The 26,032-nt window shown below is 40.5% G+C and overlaps 1 pseudogene across 1 annotated transcript in view; it reads right to left on the bottom strand.

Moving 5' to 3' along the window:
• Positions 1 to 26,032, bottom strand: part of LOC149222824 (uncharacterized) — a 369,394-nt pseudogene that overhangs the window by 190,182 nt on the left and 153,180 nt on the right. The window contains exon 11 of the transcript XR_016249667.1: positions 9,880 to 9,999. The product of XR_016249667.1 is annotated as an uncharacterized LOC149222824 (transcript). The remainder of the gene's footprint in view (positions 1 to 9,879; positions 10,000 to 26,032) is intronic.

Genomic DNA, 26,032 nt, shown 5'->3' with positions numbered 1-26,032 from the left:
TTGAAGAAGGGTGGAAAAACAAAAGTCGGGTAACTCATGTACCACTATTTTCTCCCTCCTACACTCATATACTTAGGTGTGGGTTTCCCTTATTATAGCTACCCATGTACCATGACATGTGGTCTAATTGATTCCCCTGATCCCCACTCTGTTCCATCACTATGTCATTTGCCAACTACCACCTGATGGATGTACCATGGACCTATCACCCCCTTTAAAGGTTGAAACCACCCAATAAGGTTCTTGATTAACCACTTTATCGAGCTTGGAGACACTTGTACAGGCCAAAGCCCACTATGGAAGGGCATGCCACCATGAAGTGCCCTATTGGTTCCATGACTTGTAACCTCTTTTACTTGATTATTTTGATGATTTGTTGTATTGAAGGACAAGGGGACGCATTGGATCTTATGCGGGATTGCAGGTAGGTCTCCATTTGGGGCTTGGTCTCCCTATACGCAGTCTTGGCCCTCCTGAGGACCACATTGGCTCTTTTAGGGTGAGCGTTGAGACCCACGGGCCTCCAGCATAGCGGAGAGTACTTCATGGATCTCCAACACCGCTCATTGATTGCTCGTGTTCCACCTTTTGGATGAGGATGATGCCCCTGCTTCTCCATTGCCCAGTGGGCTCCACACTTGCACCATAAACTTGGCAGATGTTCTATTAGAAAATGTAACTATGTTCGGTCTTAAATAATGTACTTGAATCATTATGTAATGTACTTGTGAAAAGAATAAAGAAAAGAATTTGTATTATTGAAACAATGACTTATTAAAGCATGGGTTTCATGCTTGGATCATCATTATATTAGTCAAAGTTCCCATTGTGGACTTCTAGGATTAATATTGAGTTTATAGAGTCATTGTATATTCGAAGAGACCCTTCTTGGGCTTTCGGATCATGTAAAAAGGTTTTGTATCAAGTCAAATATGAATTATGTGTCCTCCACATCATGTCGGCCTACGGACCCCCATTCGACCCACTAGAAGCCTATATATTGAAGGTGGTCGAAATCATTTAAAGTACTCACTCTAAAGGCAGTTCGATATCTCAAGAAGAGCTAGAGAAGTGCAAAGTTTGTTGTTAGGAAGACGAAAGAAGTGCGACTTTGGGGGCATCTCTAGAGAAGAAGAAAATCGAGTTTTTCGTGCATCTCTCTCTCTGTTTCGTGGTCTGGGTTGGGAGACCAAAGTCTCCTAAGATTTCGCTATTGCCGGAAGTTGTTGCCTAGTTGAAGTTGTTGGAAGGGGTCGAAGATCTTAGAGGTTGACATGGTGTGGAGGGAAAGTTTGGTCTTGGTCTAGGGTAAAGAGTCTCAAAGAATATTATTGAAAGGAAGAATTATCTTGCCTGGGTTTTCCCCTCGAGGGGGTTTTACCCTGGCATGTGGCTTTATCTTGTGTCTCTTGTTTTGTGATCTTTATATATGCATAATTGCTTGATGAAAGATAAGATAATAAAGAAGTAAAAGAAGCCAACACACTCATAAGTAATTATCAAGAAAGGAGAATCAAACCCTAATATAATATCCTTGATTTTCCAACATGGGATCAGAGCTTAGGTTAAGAGAAGTCAAAAATCACTTTGTTGGCATGGATTCTCCCTCTACGGTGAACTACATAAGGTTGGGTTTCAACTCTGCTGGAAGATGCATCAAGAAGATCATCTACTACTTATTCAACAAAGTCAAGAGTCAAGGATTCTTGGTTGCCCTTACAGGTTCTCTTACTAATGACAATGCATGGATCATTGATAGTGGAGCATCGAGACACATGACAGGTGAAAGCAAGCAACTATACACACTATCAAAGGAGTCATCCTCTCATGCAGTGGAATTGGGTGACAACAAAAGCTATGATGTTAAAGGTCTAGGATCTACATCGTTGAAGTTGGATAATGGATCAAGGATGCATCTCAACAACATTTTCTATGTTCCAAGTTTGAAAAAGAATTTACTTTCTATTTCTTATTTAGAAAATAAAGGGGAAAGGATTGCTTTTGTTGATGGAAAAGTATTGGTTTGGGGAAAGAACTCTAGTATTGACAAAGTTAGGGTTATTGGAGTTCGTGAAGGAAGTCTTTACTGGGTTATCACTCCATCTCCGCAAGCTCTGGTTTGTTGAAATTTCTAAGTCTAACACGTTAGAAATCCCTACTGCATTATCTGGTTTAATTTCTCCTACTTGTTTATTCCATTAACAAGTTATTTATAAATATAAACACTGAAATAAACACAAATGCAGCCTTAACTCATATACAGATCAGCAATTGAAATAACTGAGACAACCACACAAGGGACACTGTTATTTTTGGACAATCGTCCCCGAAAAAACCCAATACAGGAAAACCAGTGCAGCAGATATGAGTGTTTTATTATTATGCAGTTTCTAAATACATCTAGGGTGCCAGAAATGGCTCACCTAACAGAGAATGCCCTCGGCAATAGTACCTCCCCTCAGAGACAGATATTATGGTTGATCAATCACCGGATGAACGATCCCACAACAATAATTGCAACTTCCACTACTCTACGTCACTCTACAAGGACTGCATCACCCTTCCCAGCTCACCAACACTCAGTCTGCCCCACGAAAATTCTTTTGGCGCTGCCTCTTGGCCCTCATCAGCTCTGCTAGCCTCTGCGTCAGCTCTCAGACCCTCTGCATCACCCATGTTGGCCTCTACAACGTCTGCGTGCCTCCCAGCTACCTTTACGTAACACCCAGCTACCTCTCCATCAGCCTCTCCAGACTCTGTGCTATCTACCTGGCACTAACTCTGCTTCTCTGCTATGTATTCTCAGCGTCGTGCCGAACTGCCCCTTGCTGCAACAGATCACTGGTTCAATTCTCTCAACAAACCCCGCTCCAGAAAATTGAACTAACTGATCAATTTGGTGCATCTCCAACTAACCCTCAAGCCTCCTCTTATACTTTTCCTATTGAGTCTTCAACAGTCGAGATTATGTCCCTAATCAATGGTTAAGATTAGATTTGGCTTGATCCATGTCATTTAGAACATTCTCACCCAGTTTTATATTAATACCCATTAATATTTTAATTTTCCTAAGTTTATACTTAGGAACCCCATTAAAAATATTAATAATTTTAATATCTCTCCAACCGGGTGGAATTTCCCCAAACCATTTCTGGGCCTTGGAGATCTTATGTGCCTTAGCCTCTCCACCAATTTTCATGGCTAGATCACATCTGATGCTACAACAAATCAACACTCCCTCTTAGCGAAGAATGTGCTCTAGTAATGCTTCACCAAGGAAACACCACACTGATCCTTCGCACCGGTACCTGTGCTAATGCTAGGTCTACTGCCTCACATCATCTGCACTGCTGCTTCCTGTACCGCTGCCCATTACACTGCCACTGCCACTGCTACATCTGTACTGCAGCTCCCTCTCAATATGTTTCCCATGTTGCCCCTAACACTGCCACTGCTAACTGTTGCACTGCAACTTAGTTACCAAGAAGTGTGTAATTGACTTCTCCCAAATACTGACATCCCAGACAGTCTAGAAGCGATGTGAAATTGAAGCTACCTCTGCTGCTATACGGTGCTACTGCATACAGCTCTGTGCCTCTCACACCGTTGCCCCCTCTACTGTGCTGCCTCTAAATTCCGCACCCAAGCACTGCCTTCCTGCTCCACTACACTTTGCTCCACCCCATATCTGTCATTCTGCTACTGTCGTTAAGGGCTCCTATAGCCAGATATGATCCAAGAGTTTGGGCACCTCAAGGATCCTGCCCCTAGTGTGTAGTCCTCCTGACTACAACTCAACGTCTCCCCAACTCTTCTCTAGAGGTACATGAGCACTCATGGCACAGTCGTCATCAGTCTCAACCTCTTTCTCCACCTTAGCTAGAGCTGCCTTGGAGTGGGAAGCCTCTCCTTTGTTTTTCTTCCTTGGACACTGGGATGCATAATGTCCCAGCTCCCCACAATGGAAGCACTTCACCTTAGAGATGTCCTTCTTCTTCCTCTTCCCTTGTTGTCCCGCAGATGCTAGAGCCGCATCCTCCTCCTCTTTCTTGATTCGACTTCCCTTGCCACTACTCCCCGCCTTGGTCAACCTCCTAATCTCTTCTTGGCGAAGAGCTGCCCACATCTCCTCCCATCCTGGAAGAGTAGCTCTGCCCAAAATGCCTTGGACAAATGTCTCCCACTCCTCGGAGACTACATTTAGGGCGGTCCTCACCATGAACTTTGGATCTGGTGTAGACCCTATGGAAGTAAGTTGGTCACGAATCTCCTGCAATCTGAGGAGGAACGAATCTATCTACTCTCCCTTCTGCATCTGATACGACCATAGCTGATTCTCCAAAAGCATCTTCCGCTACATGGAAGTGCCCTGATACAAGGTCGTCAAAGTATCCCACATTTCCTTTGTTGTGTTGTTTTCAGCAATATGTGGTACGACATGATCATTGACCCCGTCAAGGGTCATGCACTTCGTCGTCGCCATTACATCCTCATACTTCTCATTCTTAGCTGGGTAGACTGGGATAGCCACGATTCTCAAGGCAAAATCCTTAATGCGATGTCAATCCAGGACTGCCAGGATCCTGGCCTTCTAGATGACAAAGTTGGAAACCCTGTCCAACCTCTCCTGATCCCTCAATCCGTTCACTGCCATTTCAGCCCCTCTCCTGGACTCCCTCTGAGTTTCGACTTCCCTCGAAATCTCTCTCTAAGTCTTGATTTCCCTGCTGGAAAGACTCCTGCCAAAATGTTGAACCACTCCTCTCCAATCCTCCTTGCAACTGCAACTCGGATCTGGATTTCTTGGCTAGAAATCCGTCAAGGTAGCGACTCCTTCTACCTTGGTTCTGTCCCCTTAGGTATTGTTCTGCACCGACAGAAACAGCACCCCACCAGCGTCTCAATCACAATCTATCCATAACTCCTCAAGCCCCGACAACTGAAGAAACTGAACCATTCAAGCTCTGCGCAATCCCAACAATGGCAAAATCTGTTCCTCCTAGCCACAGCGTCAATCCTTCCTGGCTGAGAAATATGACCAGGCACTACGTAGGTCTGATTTGTCCCTCTTTGCCTCTGCGCTGACCCTCCTCCTGGCTCGAAATGATGATGCAGGCCCTCTACGTCACTTCTTCTCTATTGCTTCTGCTCTGGAACAACGTTGTCTCTCAGGACAGTTGTTATTGCTGCAAATGCTCCAGATTACTATTGGTGCCTTCAGTTCCCCTGTGATCTGCAACAGTGTTTTAAGATTCGGTCGGCTCGGAACCAACTCAGTCGAGTTGGTCCGAGCCATAGACTCCCGGAGTCAACCCGGCCAATGAACCGGTTCGGCCGACCAGGTTAATACCGAGCCGGCTGAGTTGTCTAACAACTCAACCGGCTCGGTATTAACCCGACCAGCTCGGCCGAGTCCAAGCCTACTCGGCCAGGTTGGAAAACAACGCTATCAAGTATCCAACTGCTGCAAGACTGAATTAATGTTCTTGGATGATTGGATATTTTTCCCACCAGCCTGTATATGTCCATTGTCAATGCCTTGCTATATATATAAACTTGATTATGATAGTCGATACCAAGCTGAAAGCTAATGCAATTCACACATCCTACATTGCCTTGTCATTTATCAATATGTTAGACTATATGCCATAAATGATGAGGCTTCAATGATTTGTACATGGGTGCTAAACTTTTGTTATCATACATGAGCTATATCATCTCTTCAAATTGAACTTACTTTTGAGGATCAAATTCCCAAATCGGAAGTACTGATCTTACTAATGCCTCAAGAATATGACAGATTTGAATAATGATCAATTCTAGTTTGAGATGATTGTTGAAGAAGATAATGTAATTAGATCACCCAAACTTTCACGACAGCCTTCAAATAGAAATAAAGGCTCCAAGTCAGTCTGAAGAATGATATCGAAACATTCATATATAGCTGCTTGGTTCTTGATCTAGCACAGGTCGGCTTAATTATCCTTGATAGATATATATCTATGCTTAGGCATCATGCTAAAAGACAGTGTTGTAGTTGTAATTTGACCACTGTAATTAACCTCGGAAGCTTCGATGTTATACAATATTATTAAAAAAAAATAATGTATTTTTTACAACGACCGAGTCATTGAAATCGAGCCAGCCAAGTCAATACCAAGTCGAAGTCAGAGTCGGAGTCGAAGTCAACCCTTGACCGAGTCGGAGTCAGAGTCGGAGTTTTAAAACATTGATCTGCAATGCTCTGATACCATGTTGAAATTTCTAAATCTGACACGTTAGAAATCCCTACTGCATTATCTGGTTTAATTTCTCCTACTTGTTTATTCCATTAACAAGTTATTTATAAATATAAATACTGAAATAAACACAAATGCAGCGTTAACTCATATGCAAATCAGCAACTCAAATAACTGAGACAAACACACAAGGGCCACCGTTATTTTTGGACAATCGTCCCCGAAAAAACCAAATGTGGGAAAACCGGTGCAGCAGATATGAGGGTTTTATTATTATGCAGTTTCTGAATACATCTAGGGTGCCAGAAATGGCTCACCCAACAGAGAATGCCCTCGGCAATAGTACCTATCCTTGGAGACGGATATTCTGGCTAATCAATCATCGGATGAATGATCCCACAGCAACAATTGCAGCTTCCACTGCTCTGCATCACTCTACACGCACTGCGTCCCCCTTCCGGCGCAACAGCACTCAGTCTTCCCCACGAAAATTCTTTCGGCATTGCCTCCTAGCCTTGCATCAGCTCTGAAGCCTCTGCGTAAGCTCTCAGACCCTCTGCGTCACCCACGCTGGCCTCTATAGCTTCTACGTGGCACCCAGCTACTTCTGCATGGCACCCAGCTACTTCTGCATGGCACCCAGCTGCCTCTACGTAGTACCCAGCTGCCTCTGCGTCAACGTCTCCAAACCCTACGTTGTCTCCCCGGCACTAACTATGTTTCTCTACTATGTATTCTCAGCCTTGTGCCGAACTGCCCCTCACTGCAACAAATCACTAGTTCGTTTCTCTCAACAAATCCCGCTCCAAAAAATCGAACTGACTGATCAATTTGGTGTATCTCCAATTGACCCTCAAGCCTCCTCTTATACTTTTCCTGTTTAGTCTTCAACGGCCGAGATTAAATCCCTAATCAACGGTTAAGATTAGATTTGGCTTGATCCATGTCATTTAGAACATTCTCACCCAATTTTATATTAATACCCATTAATATTTTAATTTTCCTAAGTTTATACTTAGGAACCCCATTAAAAATATTAATAATTTTAATACCTCTCCAACCGGATGGAAATTCCCCAAACCATTTCTGGGTCTTGGAGATCTTATGTGCCTTAGCCTCTCCACCAATTTTCATGGCTAGAGCACATCCGATGCTACAACAAGTCAACATGGTTCATATAGAAATAAGTCTCATGGAACTATGGCATCGAACGTATGGCCATCTTCATTATAGGGTCATAGCTACTCTTAGTTAATTGGTTCATGGTATTCCTGATATGAAGTTAGACCATGAAGGTGTGTTCAAGGGATGTTCTTTGGGAAAGCATACTAGAAAGCCATTTCATCATAGTGAATCTAGATCTAAAGAAATATTAGATCTCATCCATTCCGATGTATGTGGGCCAATGTCTAACAAAACACTTGGAGGTCATCTCTACTATGTAACATTCATTAATGACCATTCGAGGAAGACATGACTCTACCTACTCAAAACTAAAGATGAAGTATTTGATAAGTTCAAGGAGTTCAGGGCTGAGGTGGAAACCCTAACCGAAAATAAGATAAAGACTCTAAGGTCTGAAAATGGTGGGGAATACACCTCTAAAGAGTTAATTGCATATTGTAAGGATGCAGGTATTAAGAGGGAGCTCATTGTTCCCTACTATCCCGAACAAAATGGATTGGCCGAAAGGAAGAATAGGTCAATTGAAGAAGGCATTCAAACTATGCTCCTTGATCAAGATCTATCAAAGTTCTTATGGGGTGAAGCAGCGATGACTACCGTGTATGTTCAAAATAGAAGTCCTCATAAGAGTCTTGATAATACTCCACCCAAAGAAGTATTCACAGGAAAGAAGCCAACTATGGATCATTTCCGAATATTTGGAAGTCCAGCGTATGTCCATTTTCTAAAAGACAAGCGAAAGAAGTTGGACTCGACAAGCATCAAGGGAATATTCGTTGGATATAGTCTTTCCTCAAAGGCATATAGAATTTAAATAAAGAAGGGAAGATACATTGAAGTAAGCAGGGATGTCATATTTGATGAAAATCAAGCTCACAAGAAATCAAGGATATTCTTATTGATTCTGATGACGAAGAAGTTCTTGTATTTGAAGAAGATGAAATTCATCATGAGAACTGTATTGCAAATGATGAAGAAGAAGGACCAAGTGAGCCTATTCAATTGGTGGTTGATGAAGATTATAAGTTATAACTACTAGATGATTGATGTTATATGGTTTAATCCATGTTTTTATGTTTTTTATAAGTAATTCATCATTTTGCATGCTTTTGTTGACATATATGCATCAAAATATATAATAAATATATATTATATAAAAAACGCTCCCGAAAACACTCCTGACTCGGAAGCTTCTGAAAATTGCCGCTGCCGCTCCCACTCCTGCTTCCAAGAAGCCTTGATCATTATCAAGGATGGAAGAAGATAATCACTCTCCCAAGAAAGGGAAGGATGTCTAACAGCTCAATCAACTTCACTCAGTATGGACCATGGCTTAGGGGGTCAATAATGAACAGGGGTCAAACTTTCAACAAATCTAGTCAATCGGCTCTTCATTCCAGAGGAGGAAATAATTAATACCATTATTGAAGACTGTTGGTAGATTATTGACAGAATTATCATGTGAATTTTATTATAAATTATTTGGACTGTATATTCTTGGCTTACCATCGAGGATATATATTCCCATGTTTGAAGATCCATTATGTAAAATATATGGGAGTAATGTTCTGCAGTTTTTCTTTGAGGATCATGCTTTTGATCTATGTAATGCCAATGGCATCTACAAAATGTACACCTTTTTCTTTTATGGACTAAAGAATAAATGAATTTTTTCACAGGAAAAACGATAGATTGAATATGCCTAAATCCTTGCAAACATGCTATGAACTCAAGCACTAGGCTCCACTTATAGTTGAGGTTCTTTTTAAAGTTTTTCCTTTCTGTTACTCTTTTAATGAATGCAAGATGGAATTATGTACCAGTTATATCTAATACAAATCTTCCCCACATCAGTTTTGTATCCAAGTTATACTTAAGTTGTAATCAAGCCATATTTGCACTGGCTATCAACCCATGTAGATCGATGACGGGTGGATGAAACCAATAACATATCCAATCTCTAGTTTCAACCCAAAATTTAAAATATCACTAAACATGTACAAGTACAAGCTTAAACATATGATAATTCTCAACTCTTCTATAATGATATTCTATTTCATTCAACAAAATCCATGAGAAAAATAATTTATAATAGAATCTATGATGCATGAGAAAGGCACTTGGATATACAAAAATGTTTGAACCATTTTTTAATGAATATACCAGCATCAGAATATCTACCTCTCATACTCCTAGAATTACTAAGCTATTATGACACTTTGTACCCCTTGGATTATTAAAAAAATATTGCTCTAAACAAAATGGTACATCAATTTCGCTAACCATCAAAACCATCTACAAATAATACAATAGAGACTCTAAAACAATATGCATCTGAATCAATGCTAGCTAGTTTAGTAGTTTGTAAGAAAATGCACTAGAAGTACCTTTGCAATTAGATATGTTTCATTGTTGATATTTGTAAGGTAGAATTAAAAATTTAAATGACACCTACCAATTTAATATCTTCCTTTCTGTAGTCAATCACCCTATCAACACCAAAGTCCTTCAGAAGGGCCGCCTTTTGTGTTCCTCCACAAGTTGCAACCACCTTATTCCCTGCTATTTTTGCCAACTAAAAACAAAGAAAAATGTAAATGCCTCTCTCACACACACACAAGAAGACACAAGATCTTATGAGAACATTAGAGTAGCCAAAGGCAACATTGGAAAAGAAATGTAGTAGTTGATTAAGGTAAGTTTTTTATCAACTATTGTTCATAAAGCACCTAGAAGCCAAAGAAATGGGATCAAACATTATCATGAAAATGGTCATTAATTGCAGTTAATGACAAGATCATTGTTGTACATTCACAAATTCAGAACAACATATATTTGTGCCTAAAATATTTTATTTTAAGATGAATTAGAAAGGTTAAAAGGAATTAAAAATTTGTTTATACAACTGTACAAATTTACTCATATTTTAACAGTGTGAAATACAAGAGGGGATAAATCTAGTCAACCAAGACAAGCACCTCCATGAAATTTAAGAGGTAGAGTATGGCTGGATAGAGTATGGATAACATCAACAAGTGTTTTACAACATGTGGCATCTCTACACAATATAATTGGTAAGTTGCAAGATTGGTCTCCATATTGGATGCCCATATGACCCATTTCAGTTTATAGGCAAAAGAGTATTAGCATGTATACGATGTATGCATATGATAGCTACATATGCATACATCGCATGCCTTGCACTAGTATACTTATTAAATAATTATGAAAGATGTTCAAGTACATAAATTATTTAAAAAGGGAAGTATTACCAAAAAAATTCGACTCTCAAAAGATACATATTAAATAGTTTGTAGTTATAAGGTTATTAAATAAAATTAACACTTTCAATCCCCTTAATGCAAATATGTACAAATATTCATTTTTACAATAAAACACTTGATATAATTATATGGATAACTATTCATTTATTTTAATATTATAAATTTAAGTTATGTATTAAATTTCATTTTGTTTAAATATTATAATAAATTAAAGTTAAACTTACCAACCTTTATATTAAAGTACCTTACCTTGAGGCAAAACGTAAAACAAATGACTAATACAGAAAATCGAATGAGGGTGGTGGAAGAGGGCGGCGATTCCCTGAGAACAAGTATTTATCTGAGCACACAGAGACCAAGGGGGGATTTGTATGGAGAGGAAGAATTACAGAGAAGGGAAATTACAAAAAGGAGGAAATTCCATGTCACTGATAGAAGGAAGCATGAGCTCAATTGTTCATGAAGTTTTGGGCACGGGCGCCAAAGTACCTCGAATTTGAAGTACTTTGGAGCTGGGTACTGAAGTTCTGCTCAGTTTGGCAGGGAGGGTTTGTTAATCAAGGTTGTCATTGATGTCAATATGGCATTGGCCAAGATGGCAAGTATTCTTGAGATGCCTGGTTCCAGATGATGATGAGGTACATGTTGAACAAACTCTTGTTTGATAAAGATGCCATTAATGAAGATGTCAAGCTATTAATATGTCAAGCCACTAATGAAGAAGCCAATCATGTGCCTTGATTGATGATATAGACCTTAAGTGCCAATGATGTATCTAATATACTGATGTCATATGTGATGGCTCTTGATGACATGGTTGGAGACTACATGATGACATGAATGCTGCACTATTACATGTTGACACTATAATGAATCACTTGGTGACATATGATGACATGGAGGACTTCATGATGACGTGAAAATAATATAAAGACATAGTTGGAGTCATAACAATGAAGAAGCCATTAATGACCTCATGCTGTCCCAAACATTTTATGCACAAAAATTCAAGGACAGTCACAAAGAAAAATAATTTTTTCCACCTTAGAGGCATCTTCTCTCAATGGGACCTATACCATCTTAAAGAGGATTTTTTCCTCTTTCTAATGAGCCCTTACTTGTCCCGAAACTCCCAGTGGTTGCTGAGATAATGATTTTTTAAGTTAAGAAAAATATAATTAATGTTGAGCCGACCTATGCTCAAAGACACAAGTCGGCCTCACTTCAAATAGATGTGCCCCTTCATTTATAAACGAAATCACTATAAATATAGGTTCGTACTCCTCATTCTGCCCATCAAAAATTTCGGTGAGGATCACAGAAATTCAGAGATAACACAGTGAGATAACAGAGAAGTAAAAGGAGGTCGAGAAGGATATATTTGGGCATATTTTGGACAGCGAATTTTTTGGAGAATCTGTGATTTGGACCTGTTAGTTTTGTAGATTTTGGACTGCAATATTTGGCCTATGTGATACCCATTACAGGCCTGCAAGACGTCTGCAACATAGCTCTATTTTTGGACCTGTTGTAACACAAATTTTGGCCTGTAACTTTGGCCTATTTCAGGCCTGAAATTTTAGCCTCTGTAGCACTTTAATTTGGCCTAAAATTCAGCCTATTACAGGACGAGTTCAAGGACTGGACATGGGACATTCTGGGCATGTTTTTGTTTGATATGTATCTCTGATGTATGCTTCAAAGAAGGAATGAGACACTGTTTGTGGAGAAAGACATGGCCAAGTGAAGGCTGAGTCACCTTATGGTATAACGCAGGAGTTTTCCAGGACTGTAAGGCAAAACAACATATAAAAAGGTCTGATATCTGAATAAGGTAACCCTAGCCGTAGTACAGTCATCCCTGGAGAAGCAAAGTAGCAGCCCATGTGTGCACAGATCGTGATTAAAGATCTAGAAGACAAAGTTGAAGACCTATTTTTGGAGCACACTTGAAGACAAGACAATTTTGGAGGTGCCCGATTTGGAGAAGACAATTTTGAAGTAAAGGTTTGTGGACATCATTAGGACCAGCAACATTGTCGAAGAACCCTTGATGTCTTATTGAAGTAGTTTTTCTTTTAAATACCTTATAAGGGTGGTGTGTAGTCCCATTGATTGGACCCTTTTGGAGTTTTTTATTGAAGACATTTTGAAGGCACCCTTGGAGACCACGATGTATTGCTGAATTTGTCATGAGGTAACCTTGAAAATTGTGTTTGGGTGACATGAAGAGCAGTGGCAATACCTTCTAAGAAGACAAGGTTGTCATTGACGACATGACATGGAGGCAAAGGGAAGGCATAGTTGAAGATTGACAAGGCTTGTTGAAGAAGACATTGTTGTCGTGAAGTACAGCCAAATACATCTTGACGAAGTAAAGTAAGGGTTGGAGCCCAAGAGGTTGGAGACTCGAAAAGACAAGGTTGGTGCCTTGGAGGATAGGGTTGGAGCCCTAGAGGATCGGAGTCCTTAAGAAACCAGGTCGGAGCCTAAACTAGATATAGGGTTGGAGCCCTTGAGGTTGGTGCCTCAAAATTGACAAGGTTGGAGCCTTGGAAGTCCAAGTCGGTGCTTGGCAAATATAGGTTGGAGCATGGGAGATTGAAGATCAGTGTCTTCATCTAGGGTTGGAGCCCTACATATATTGTACTTGATTTATTGAAGAAATTAATAGAAGCATTTATTCTTATTGTTCATTTTGTGTTCTAAATATAAGTGATCTAACTAGTAAAAGTAACAATTGAAAAGGAATACTGATTCACCCCCATTCTTAGTATTTCCAACTGGGTTTGGTCGTTTTCGTAATGAAGCGCGAGCATGAATCATGGCAGAGCGGAGACATCTTCAACCATAGAACTCCAGGTTGGTACTTAATAAAAAAATTGATAAATTCTATACATATATTACAGAGAAGTATATTCTGAAAGTAATATTGGTTATACCCTGTTAAATTCCTATTTAAGGGTTTCATAAACTGTTCTCAGAGCTTTAATATTATTAAACTTGTCAATTTTATGAATTTTGGGTCTTGCATTCTAGTATCAGAACCATTAACAACTCTTGGACCTGCTAAAATGATGTTATACTCTGTGCTTTTATAGTCTGTACAAATGTGTTTTTTTCTTCTTTCTTTCCTGTCACTGAATGTCGAGCTGAAATTTTTTTCAGTTGATGAATTGAACAGCAAAATAATCACTTGTTTATTATGGGGTTATGATAGAGTTGGTCTATTTATCGGATGACTACTCCATGTTTATACGTTTTGCTTTAAATTAGGGCTTTTGATCCAGTATTTCGCCCCTTCGCTTTGCGTGTCCGTTAACCTAGGTTTCCCTTCTCCACATATTTCAACTTTAAAATCATTTTTTTTAAATCTGTTGCTCCTCAATTCAGCGTACTTCATGTCATAGCAACAAAATCCAAAGGCATTGCCTGTAATTTTCATAGACAATCTCTGCGGGTGTGATTTTATTGGTATTGGATATTCTGGAATGCAATTTTATGTAGAAGGGACTTTTAACTGTATAGTATGTTGAATTTAATGCTCGTATACTCCATTATTTACTTGCTATATTAGACAACAATGCTGGAAACTTACTTGTAGTGATATCTTATATACCGACAGGAATATAGATATTCTAGGGCTTGGTTATATGGGATATCACACTTAAGAAATCACTAAATTCTGGAACATAAATAGATCTTATATAGGATTGAGCTTACTGGGTTTGTATGAAACATATATCAATCTGAGTTTAGATTTATTTAATCACTCCAGTGCCTTTGTTTTGTATGTTGTTTCTAAGAAGAAAGGTATACCTGGAAATTCAAATGCTTGATCTAGCAAAAGGTGTTGTGTGTTCACAAGAGAATGAAATTTAAATAATAACAATAAATAAACTAAACTCGGAGGCACACTTTTGATTCGTTTTATTTTTCTGAAATTTGAATACCATCCGCTAATAATATTCTACTATCAAATTTTCGAATTATAAAGTTATTCAAGAATTGCTTCTATCCAAAAGTAAATAATTTTTTTTTGGTTACCCATCGAATTGGTCACCCACCGCAAGAGGAGGCTCTTCTAGCGGCAAGTAGAGGGTTTCTATAACTGTCAATGGAAGCCCTAGACGTTGTCAAAGAGAAGTCTAAAACGCTGCCAAGGAAGCATGCCCTAGCCACAGTCTTGGAGGAGTCTTATCACAGCAAAGAGAGGCTCCTACGTTGTCCTAAAGGAGACCTCTATAGCGCAGCAAGGAGAGGCTAGAACACTGTCCAAGATCACTATTTCAGGAAGCCCTAATGATGACCTAAACGTTGTCTTAAAGGAGGAGACGCATCCGCTGCCTTAGAAGCGTCATTACGCCCTAAACGCAGGCCTTGCTAGAGGCCTAATTGTTAATTTTAGGTATGTTCTATGCTTAGAGCAATTTATTTCAATTTTCATAGTTAGCTCAATATCTTTTCCAGATTAGCAATCACATCAGCATTAAAGTAAACTACAGATAGAACATAAACATAAATCGCAAAAGACAAGCCAAGACAAGAGGACACAAGATGTGGCGCTAGCCAGGGACAAACCCCAATGTGGGAAAACCCTTGATCAATTCTTCTTATATGTTCTTCAATAGTTCAGCAAAGAGAGAGAGAGATAGTACATTTACAACAGAAGTCAACACTTTGACTTATCTAGATAAGAGCATAGATCATCTCTAAGAAGATGATACATGAGATCAGTTGAAGATATGCTGCTTCAACTGATTCTCCAAGGTGACTCCTTCACCTATCGTTGCTCTGCATTTCGTCATCATGTTGCACCTCACCGTGCTGCACCATGTTGCACCCATCATCACTATGATGCATCTCATCATGCTTCATTAATCATGATTGTACCCATCACTGTACTGCATTATGTGCCATTGTTGCACCATGTTGCCATATTGACCTATGCTCTGGCTGCACCTTGCTTGCTTGTTGTCCCTAGCATGCTTGTTGTCCCTAGCATGCTTGTTGTCCTTAGCATGCTTGTTGTTGCATGCTAGCTATCCCTTGCATGCTAGCTATGACAATACATGCTTGCTGCTATCCCAATATTAGTTTGTTGTCCCTTGCATGCTTGATGTAACATTGCATGCTTGGTGTACTTGTTGCTAAGTACCATACAACTGTGCCAATGTTAGTTAGTTGTCCCTTGCATGTAGCTCTCCTTCGGAGACAGATGCTCCGGCTGCTCCGGCAGTTCTCGACAGTTCTGGCAGTTCCGGCTGTTCCGGCAATTCCCGATAGTTCTGGCTGTTCCCGGTAGTTCCAGTAGTTTCGGCACTTCCAGCTGTTCCCGGCAATTTTGGCAGTTCCCGGCAGTTCCGACAATTCCGGCAGTTCAGATTGTTCCCGACAATTATGGCAATTCCAGTAGTTCCGGCAGTTCTAACAATTCTGGCAGTTTCCGGCAGTTTTAGCTTCTGCCCTCTACGTCAGCTTTCCCGGTTGTTCCGATAGTTCCCAAAAGTTCTGGCTTCTGCCCTCTGGATTAGGGTAGAGTTATCGCTTAGGATCTCTCCTCCTACTAAAACCCAAAGACAAGTAGGCATGAAGAGATCCCAAGTGTGTTGAAATGACTTGAAGGCCACCTCTATTTATACAAGCCAAGACAAGAGGACACAAGATGTGGCGCTAGCCAGGGACAAACCCCAATGTAGGAAAACCCTTGATCAATTCTTCTTATATGTTCTTCAATAGTTCAGCAAAGAGAGAGAGAGATAGTACATTCACAACAAAAGTCAACACTTTGACTTATCTAGATAAGAGCATAGATCATCTCTAAGAAGATGATACATGAGATCAGTTGAAGACATGCTGCTTCAACTGATTCTCCAAGGTGACTCCTTCACCTATCGTTGCTCTGCATTTCGTCATCATGTTGCACCTCACCGTGCTGCACCATGTTGCACCCATCATCACTATGATGCATCTCATCATGCTTCATTAATCATGATTGTACCCATCACTGTACTGCATTATGTGCCATTGTTGCACCATGTTGCCATATTGACCTATGCTCTGGCTGCACCTTGCTTGCTTGTTGTCCCTAGCATGCTTGTTGTCCCTAGCATGCTTGTTGTCCTTAGCATGCTTGTTGTTGCATGCTAGCTATCCCTTGCATGCTAGCTATGACAATACATGCTTGCTGCTATCCCAATATTAGTTTGTTGTCCCTTGCATGCTTGATGTAACATTGCATGCTTGGTGTACTTGTTGCTAAGTACCATACAACTGTGCCAATGTTAGTTAGTTGTCCCTTGCATGTAGCTCTCCTTCGGAGACAGATGCTCCGGCAGTTCTCGACAGTTCTGGCAGTTCCGGCTGTTCCGGCAATTCCCGATAGTTCCGGTTGTTCCCGGCAGTTCCAGTAGTTTCGGCACTTCCAGCTGTTCCCAGCAATTCCTGGCAATTTTGGTAGTTCCCGGCAGTTCCGACAGTTCCGGCAGTTCCGATTGTTCCCGACAATTCTGGCAATTCCAGTAGTTCCGACAGTTCTGGCAGTTCCCGGCAGTTCCGACAGTTCTGGCAGTTTCCGGCAGTTTCAGCTTCTGCCCTCTACGTCAGCTTTCCCGTTTGTTCCGATAGTTCCCAACAGTTCCGGCTTCTGCCCTCTGGATTAGGGTAGCGTTATCGCTTAGGATCTCTCCTCCTACTAAAACCCAAAGACAAGTAGATATGAAGAGATCCCAAGTGTGTTGAAATGACTTGAAGGCCACCTCTATTTATACTAAAACGTTGAGCACAAGTGGGGTTTATTTGGTTTTTGGCCGACCTTGACGAATTGTCCGATAACACAAATAAATTCATATCGCCATGAATACTTATCGGAATCTGATGACCTTTAGATCGATCCTACACCTCTCGATGAGAGGGATCCAAGAAAAATATCATCTTCCATTAATAAGATGACCCACATGGAGTTTGGCCCTAGTTGCCAATTTTAACACTCCCTCTCAACTAGGAAGAACTCCATCCGTTGATCCATATGTCCGACTTTACTATCTCTGCCATCAGTGCCCTGCACTACTCTGCTCTGCTGAGCTCTACCTTTCTCTGCTCTTCTTTGCTCTACTCTGTTGAACCATGAAGAAGAATTGATCGAGAATGTCTCATACCATTCTCTACTGACCCGAAGTCAGTTTCATCTGAAGAGAGTGTGTCACATCACTCTTACTGGCCCAAAGTCAGTTTTATTGATCCCAGATCAATATCAGAAGAGAGTGTCTTAAACCACTCATACTGATCCCAGATCAGTTTCATTGATCCTAGATCAATGGAGGTCATCCTAGCATAGGGATTATGGTAGATACATCGATGCGTCCATCGATAGTACTACTATGGTCCCTAACCCCATTTCCCTGCTCATTGATCAGATGAGAGGTACTTCCCATGAGTCCCAAACTGCATGGGTAGGATGCCTCGACAGGAGAACTAATCATCCTATCCACAGGAGAACGAATCATCTTGCGCCACAGTCGCCACGGGAGAACTAATCATCCCAGCCCACAGGAGAACTAATCATCCTGTTTCACAGTTGCCACGGGAGAACTAATCATTCCGACCCACAGGAGAACTAATCATCCTGTTCCACAGTTGCCACGGGAGAACTAATCATCTCAGCCCACAGGAGAAGTAATCATCCTGTTTCACAGTTGCCACGAGAGAACTAATCATCCCGGCCCACAGGAGAACTAACCATCCTATTCCACAGTTGCCACGGGAGAACTAATCATCCTATACATAGCGCACCACCAGGGGAGGGTGAGTCGCCCTATGGTCGTATGTTGCTCCAATAAGTACCCAAGCCCACCAGAGCTCCGAGAGCTCAATGCATGCAACATGCAGGACCCTTACAAGAAGGTCTCTCAACAACTCCAAGTCGTTCGGGAAAGTCACAAATTTGACCTTTCCCCGAGGCTTTGACAAAATGTCTGCGACTTGTACATCAGTCTCAATGCGATGGAGCCTCCTCGCTCATCGACTTACCATATCGCAAATAAGGCAATATCTGATGTCTATATGCTGGAGCAATCATCGAATACGAATTCCTCAATAATCGAATCCCCCCTGGTTGTCACAAAGGATCACGGTGGTATTCATCATGTGTACAAACAGCTCACTGAAGAGCTTCCACAACTAGGCAAATTCATACAAGATCATACTCGTAGCTATGTATTCGGTCTCGGAAGTCCTTATAGCAACCGACTTCTGCTTCCTGCTCATCCATAATATCGAAGCAGAATCCAAAGAGAACCAGCACTGAGAAGTGCTCTAGTGATCCTCCACACTGCCTCCCCAGTGAGCATTCGAATAATCACGCAGTTTCATATTTCCGGTAGTGTATCTCAATCCATGAGAGATTGTGCCCCGAAGATATCTCAGAAGATTCTTGGACCAATCCGGTGAGGCTTAACCAAATATGAGCTCACCATGCTAACTACAAAACATATGTCCAGACGGAAGTTCGCCAAGAACATCAACACGGATGAGTTTATGAATCTCAAAGGCATTTCCCAAATCTGGTCCGACATCACTACCATATAACTTCTGAAAGTTAAGGTCCTCGAGGTAGTCACAGGCTTTCAGTTTATCATTCCACATCCGGAATCCAACTCCCTCTTACTTTTACAAGTGAGAGGGTCTTCACCTGTTTGAAATAGGTCGTCCTCATAAGATGTCGGTATGAGAGGTCTATCATCCACAACCTTTGGGTAATGGCTTGTATCGTTTTCACTCCTAGTGAATCTCAACTTTATCAGACAGCTATCAGTCCTCTCATACTACGCCCGGGGAGTTTTTCTTCAAGCCATAGAGGGCTTTCTTCCACCTGCATACGTGAGATTCCTGATCATGAATATCAAACCCCTTGGGTTGTTCCAAACCTGTGGACCTGCTACATGAGGGGAATGGTCCCCTTGTAAGATTTTCCTTCGGTACATCTCAGTCATGTACTTTCATGCTCTTTTTGAATTCAGGCATCCCTATAACCATCTGACTCACATCGGGTAGGGCCCCATAGGTAGACCTCCAGTGTTACAGATGCGATACGTCAATTGACATGATCCCCAATGGACCATCCTGCAACTTGATACAAATTGCCAACCCTGAACCCATGAGAAAAAGAATCTTTGAAAATTCTATTTTTTAACACGTACCCTTCCATCGATGAGTGCCACCCTGTAACCTTTGACTTCCATTGCCGAAATGGACACCAGGTTCTTCTTGCGATGAGGTACATAAAACATATTCTTGTAAATGAATCGAGTTACCCTCATTCAATTGAGGAGTAACATTCCCTACACCCTTTCGGGGATAGGTGGCATCAGCTCCAAGTATAATCCCACGATTATTTCCATCTCTACCATTAGAGAGCGCACCCTTCTATCTGATGAAGTGCCTTGAAGCACTACAATCAATAAGCCAGATTCCCAAAGAATCTGAAGGAGAGGGCCAATACAAAATGCTTCTTTATCTTATCAAAAACAACATTTGATTCTTCATACCTGGGGTTCCTTTCTTTCTTTGAAGAGTTGGTCATTTCCTTGATGACCTGCATTACCTGTCATTCCTTTGATCATTGAAGATGTCCCTGCAATGATTGTTATCTTCAACAAGAGATGTGTCTCTGCCATTCGGGCACTCCTTCGCATAATGGCCGAACATATTGCAACCAAGGCATCTGCCTTTCCTTCCACCCTTAGATCTGGACTTCCCAATGAAGTGATCTTTAGGTAGGCCGTTAGAAACTTCCGTTGCGCCATTTTGATAATATTCTCTGCTTCGACTTCACCCTCGGTGAATTTGAAGAGGGATGGCATCCACTGATCCTTTTGTCCTTTCCCAACTGTCTTTGATGATTGCTCTTTCACTCTTGCTTGGGCATTGTCTTCACCTCAGCTCTGATACCATGTTAATTTTAAGTATGTTCTATGCTTAGAGCAATTTATTTCAATTTTCATAGTTAGCTCAATATTTTTTCTAGATTAGCAATCACATCACCATTAAAGAAAATTGCAGATAGAACATAAACATAAATCGCAGAAGACAAGCCAAGACAAGAGGACACAAGATGTGGCGCTAGCCAAGGACAAACCCCAATGTGGGGAAACCCTTGATCAATTCTTCTTATATGTTCTTCAATAGTTCAGCAAAGAGAGAGAGAGAGATAGTACATTTACAACAAAAGTCAACACTTTCACTTATTTAGATAAGAGCATAGATCATTTCTAAGAAGATGATACATGAGATCAGTTGAAGACATGTTGCTTCAACTGATTCTCCAAGGTGACTCCTTCACCTATCGTTGTGTTGCATTTCTTCATCATGCTGCACCTCACCGTGCTGCACCCATCATCACTATGTTGCATCTCATCATGCTTCATTAATCATGATTGTACCCATCACTGTATTGCATTCTGTGCCATCGCTACACCATGTTGTCGCACTGACCTATGCTCTAGCTGCACCTTGCTTACTTGTTGTCCCTTGCTTGCTTGTTGTCCCTAGCATGCTTGTTGTTGCATGCTAGCTGTCCCTTGCATGCTAGCTGTGACAATACATGCTTGCTGCACTAAGTATCATGCTGTTGTCCCAATATTAAATTGTTGTCCCTTGCATGCTTGCTGCAACATTGCATGCTTGGTGTACTTGCTGCTAAGTACCATACAGTTGTCCCAATGTTAGTTAGTTGTCCCTTGCATGCAGCTCTCCTTCGAAGACAGATGCTCCGGCTGTTCCGGCAGTTCCCGACAGTTCTGGCAGTTCCGGTAGTTCCGGCAGTTTCCGGCAGTGCCGGCAATTCCCGACAGTTCCGACAATTCGTGGCAATTCCAGCAGTTTCGGTAGTTCCAGCTGTTCCCGGGAGATCCCAGTAGTTTCGGCAGTTCCGGCAGTTCCAGCTGTTCTGGTAGTTCCCGGCAGTTCCGGCAGTTCTCGACAGTTCCGCCAGTTCTGGCAGTTCCCGGCAGTTTTGGCTTCTGCCCCCTGCGTCAGCGTTCCCGGCTGTTTCGACAGTTCCCAATAGTTCCGGCTTCTGCCCTCTAGATTAGGGCAGCGTTACCGCTTAAGATCTCTCCTCCTACTAAAACCCAAAGACAAGTAGAAAAGAAGAGATCCCAAGTGTGTTGAAATGACTTGAAGGCCACCTCTATTTATACTAAAACGTTGAGCACAAGTGGGGTTTATTTGGTTGTTGGCCGACCTTGACGAATTGTCCTATAACAAAAATAAATTCATATCTCCATGAATACTTATCGGAATCGGATGATCTTTAGATCGATCCTACACCTCTCGATGAGAGGGATCCAAGAAAAATATCAGCTTATTAATAAGATGACCCAAATGGAGTTTGGCCCTAGTTGCCAATTTTAACACTAATCAATTGCTCTCGTACATTGTTTAAAGATGCCCTTATACTTAGTCCCTTTGTGCCCTAACCTGTTGTCAAGAAGATACATACGCAGATGAGAAAGGGTCCTTATTGCTGTCACAAAAGGCCCTAATACACAGCCTTCTAACCGCAGTTTCTGAGTCCCTAATCAGAATGTTGTACTGAGTATTACAGCGTGAAGGATATATGTTGATTTAGGTGACAGCGAGTTCTACCAACGCTGATTGGGACAGCAAATTGCACAAGGAGTCAGAGCCCAAATCTATGCGTTGTTGGGTGAATATAGGTGCTAGTGTTAGCCCTATACTCCTACATTGGACAACAGCAAGGTATGGCAAGGCTAAGGGGACAGCAGCAAGGTATAGCAGGACTGTTAGGGACAGCAACTACAACAATATATCTAGGCAGCAGTGGCAAGGGACAGTTGCATAGTAAATAGGACAGCAAAGGAATGTTAAGGCAAGCATGGATAGCAGCAAGCATGGACAGCATGACAAGCATGGACAGCATGGTGCAATATGGCAAGCATGGACAGCATGGCAAGCACAGTGCAGCATGAAAAGCATGGATAGCAGTGGCAAACATGATGTTGCAAGCACATGAGACATGCTGTATGACAACATGGTTCAACAATGACACATGGGACAGCAGTGCAGCATAAAGTGCAGCAGTATGATGTGTACAGCCTGGTCATGAGGTCCAGCATTATGATGATGGGTGCAGCATGGTGCAACACGGTGAGGTGCAACATGATGACGAAACGCAACACAATGATAGGTGAAGGAGTCACCTTGGAGAATCAGTTGAAGCAGCATGTCTTCAACTGATCTCATGTATTATCTTCTTAGAGATGATCTATCCTCTTATCTAGATAAGTCAAAGTGTTGACTTCTGTTGTAAATGTACTCTCTCTCTCTCTCTCTTTCTCTCTCTACTGAACTATTGAAGAACATATAAGGAGAATTGATCAAGGGTTTCCTCTCATTGGGGTTTGTCCCTGGCTAGCGCCACATCTTGTGTCCTCTTGTCTTGGCTTGTCTTTTGCGATTTATGTTTATGTTCTATCTGCATTTTACTATCATGCTAAATGTGATTGCTAATCCGGAATTGATATTGAGCTAATATGGAAAATTGAAGTAAATTTGCTATCAGCATAGAACATACCTAAAATTAACAACAAGAAAATGAAATTTAAATAATAACAATAAATTAATTAATTAATTAAACAAACTTGGAGGCACACTTTTGATTCATTTTATTTTTCTGAAATTTGAATACCATTTGTTGATAATATTCTACTATCAAATTTCCGAATTATAAAGTTATTCAAGAATTGCTTCTATCCACGTCTGGTAATAAGTAAATAATTTCTTTTTGTTACCCATCGAATTGGTCACCCACCGTAAAATGTGAAATAAGGAGATTTGGCAAATATGTCCCAAGCATACAAATGAACATGGGACAGGCGGGGTAGAAGAAAGAAAGAAAGAAAGAAATTATTTTAACGTCCACGAGGCTAAAGATAGCCTATGAGACAGATTGCTTCTTCATCTGCTTGATGTATTCGGCCCTTTTTCTGTGAAGCTTCAAAATAAATGCTCCCAGCTTCTCGACAAACTCCTCGCTAAATAGATTATCCCAAGAGCTAGCTGCCAGCATATCTGCATAACTTTCCCTGTTGTCTTTGAAGGCCTCACATTCTAAAATGAAATGTTTTTTTGTTTCCACTTTTCCAGAAGAACAAAAAATGCATACTCTTTCCTCCCACACTTCCTTTGGCCTTTTCCAGCGCCCTGTTTCACAACGGAGTTGATAAGAATTAGTCCTTAACTGAGCAATAAGAATTTTGGCTCTCCAAGAGATATTGGCCTCTATGTATTCTTTTGGTTGATGACTATGAGTGGGATTAAACACTTCAATATAGTAATTTTTCTTTCTTCCTAGCTCCTTATCCCAAGTACGCTTGTGGAACTTTTCCATAACAAAAGCTTTTATCTCTTTGTTGTTTATGGGACACGTGTTCAAGCAAATACTCCATTTACTAAACCATTTGTTATTTCGCTGCATCCAAGTTTTTTTGCTCTTGCACAATCTATCATTAAAGACAACCTTAGACCATCTACCCTCTTCCATTTGCTCAATTTTTTTTAAATACCTTATGACTCGCATCATAGCAATTGCTTCAATAGGAGCAATCCCTGTTTCACTTAACAAGATATCATAAGGAATTGCACTTTTAATCTTAAATTTGTTTGTAATCAAACGCTTCTGAATTTTCTCAATTTGTCTCCACTACATGTCGGATGTACTGCTAGCCCATAGTTCACAACATCACCGGAACCACTAGAAGCCCAAAAAGAGTTTGAGTGGTTTTCCAATCCCATAACTCTGCCTCTCTACACCTATTTTGAAAAGCATAAAATGCTTTCCAACCCCCCAAAGTTCTTTTCTTTATACAACCATTCCAGCTTAGATTTCTGTTGAAGTCAATTCCGAGGTATTTGTAATCCGCAACTTCTTCCAGAATGTTGCCTTCAAAGTAGAACTTATGTTGGTTATGTTTTCTTTTCTTAGAGAAGACCACTACTTTCATTTCGCTGATATTGACTTGCATCCCCACACTTCTACAAAAATGTTCAAGGGATAGTAAGTGCTCTTGCAAACCAAGAACCGATTTAGCAATCAGAATAAGGTCATCTGCATACAAAAGAAGCCTTATAACAAACTTGCCCAAATAGATAACATCACCCCCTTGCAAATTTAACCACTCCTCAAGCTTGTCGATATATAAACCAAAAAGGGTATCAATATAGTTCGATCCTCTTTTTTTTGGTCTAGCCTTCCTAGGATTCACACGCTATATATATAAGGCCAGAATAAACATGGTTTTCCTTACGGTAAATAATTAGTGAGGCATTTTAGATATTTAAATTAATTTTATTTTAAATATAAGTTAATAGTAATAAAATATAATTAGAATTTTCAAATAAATAGATTTGGTATATTTGGTGCCTTATTCCCCTTCTTACGTAGCGTCTCGTGTATCTTTCATTGGAGTGGATATTCATTAGAGTAAAGGCGTATATGTTTATTTTATTTATATTTATATATAATTAATTATTAAATGTTTAAACAACATAACATTATAATCATCTAACAAATTACTACATTCCATTTTCTTTTGTTGTGAATATTATAGTATAAATATATAAATTTTGGTTATATTTTAAGTCAAGTATTCTTTTTCATTGAAGAATGAATATTAAGGAAATACTTAGTAGCAATGAAAGAAGAGAAAATTCAACGTTGGAGTTTGAATCTTCAAAACTAAAAAGATTACCCAAGTTACATTAATAGTTGGCATTAGTTTTGAAATTTTATTATATAAGTATTTTCCATTATTATATGAATTTAAAGTATCTATTTACTTTGAAAGTTAACAAGTCATAACTTAATGTTTTAATATTAAATCGTAATGAGAGTCCAAACAATTAAATTAAATATGTAAATTGTTGTTTAGATATAAGTATTTAAATTATTGTTTAAATAGATTATATGTGATTAAGATTATATCAAAATGGCACCCAGTGCACTGTCCAATACATACACGATGATGATATAGAGATCAAAACAAGAACACATAACCAAGGAGGCTAGAAATGGCCCCTACAACAAAAGTCTGTGACCAGTACTACTGGATACTGCTAGAGTTGCCAACATCATCTGGCTCAGTGTTACTTGGGAGTGGGAGCGAAAACAGGAGCGGGAGCGACATTTTCAGAAGCTCCCGGTTTGGGAGCGAATCCCGGAGGAGTTCGACAACCAATGTCACTAACATCAAGGTACATAGAGGGATTGGTGCTCTTGATTAAATATGAGTTCCATACCCTAAT

The sequence above is a fragment of the Pinus tabuliformis genome, chromosome Q (genome assembly GCF_031772625.1).
Source record: "Pinus tabuliformis cultivar Carrire ecotype Pingquan chromosome Q, CPIR1, whole genome shotgun sequence".
Lineage (NCBI taxonomy): Eukaryota > Viridiplantae > Streptophyta > Pinopsida > Pinales > Pinaceae > Pinus > Pinus tabuliformis.
The sequence above is the reverse complement of the archived record's forward strand: the minus strand, read 5'-3'. Positions and strand labels throughout refer to the sequence as shown.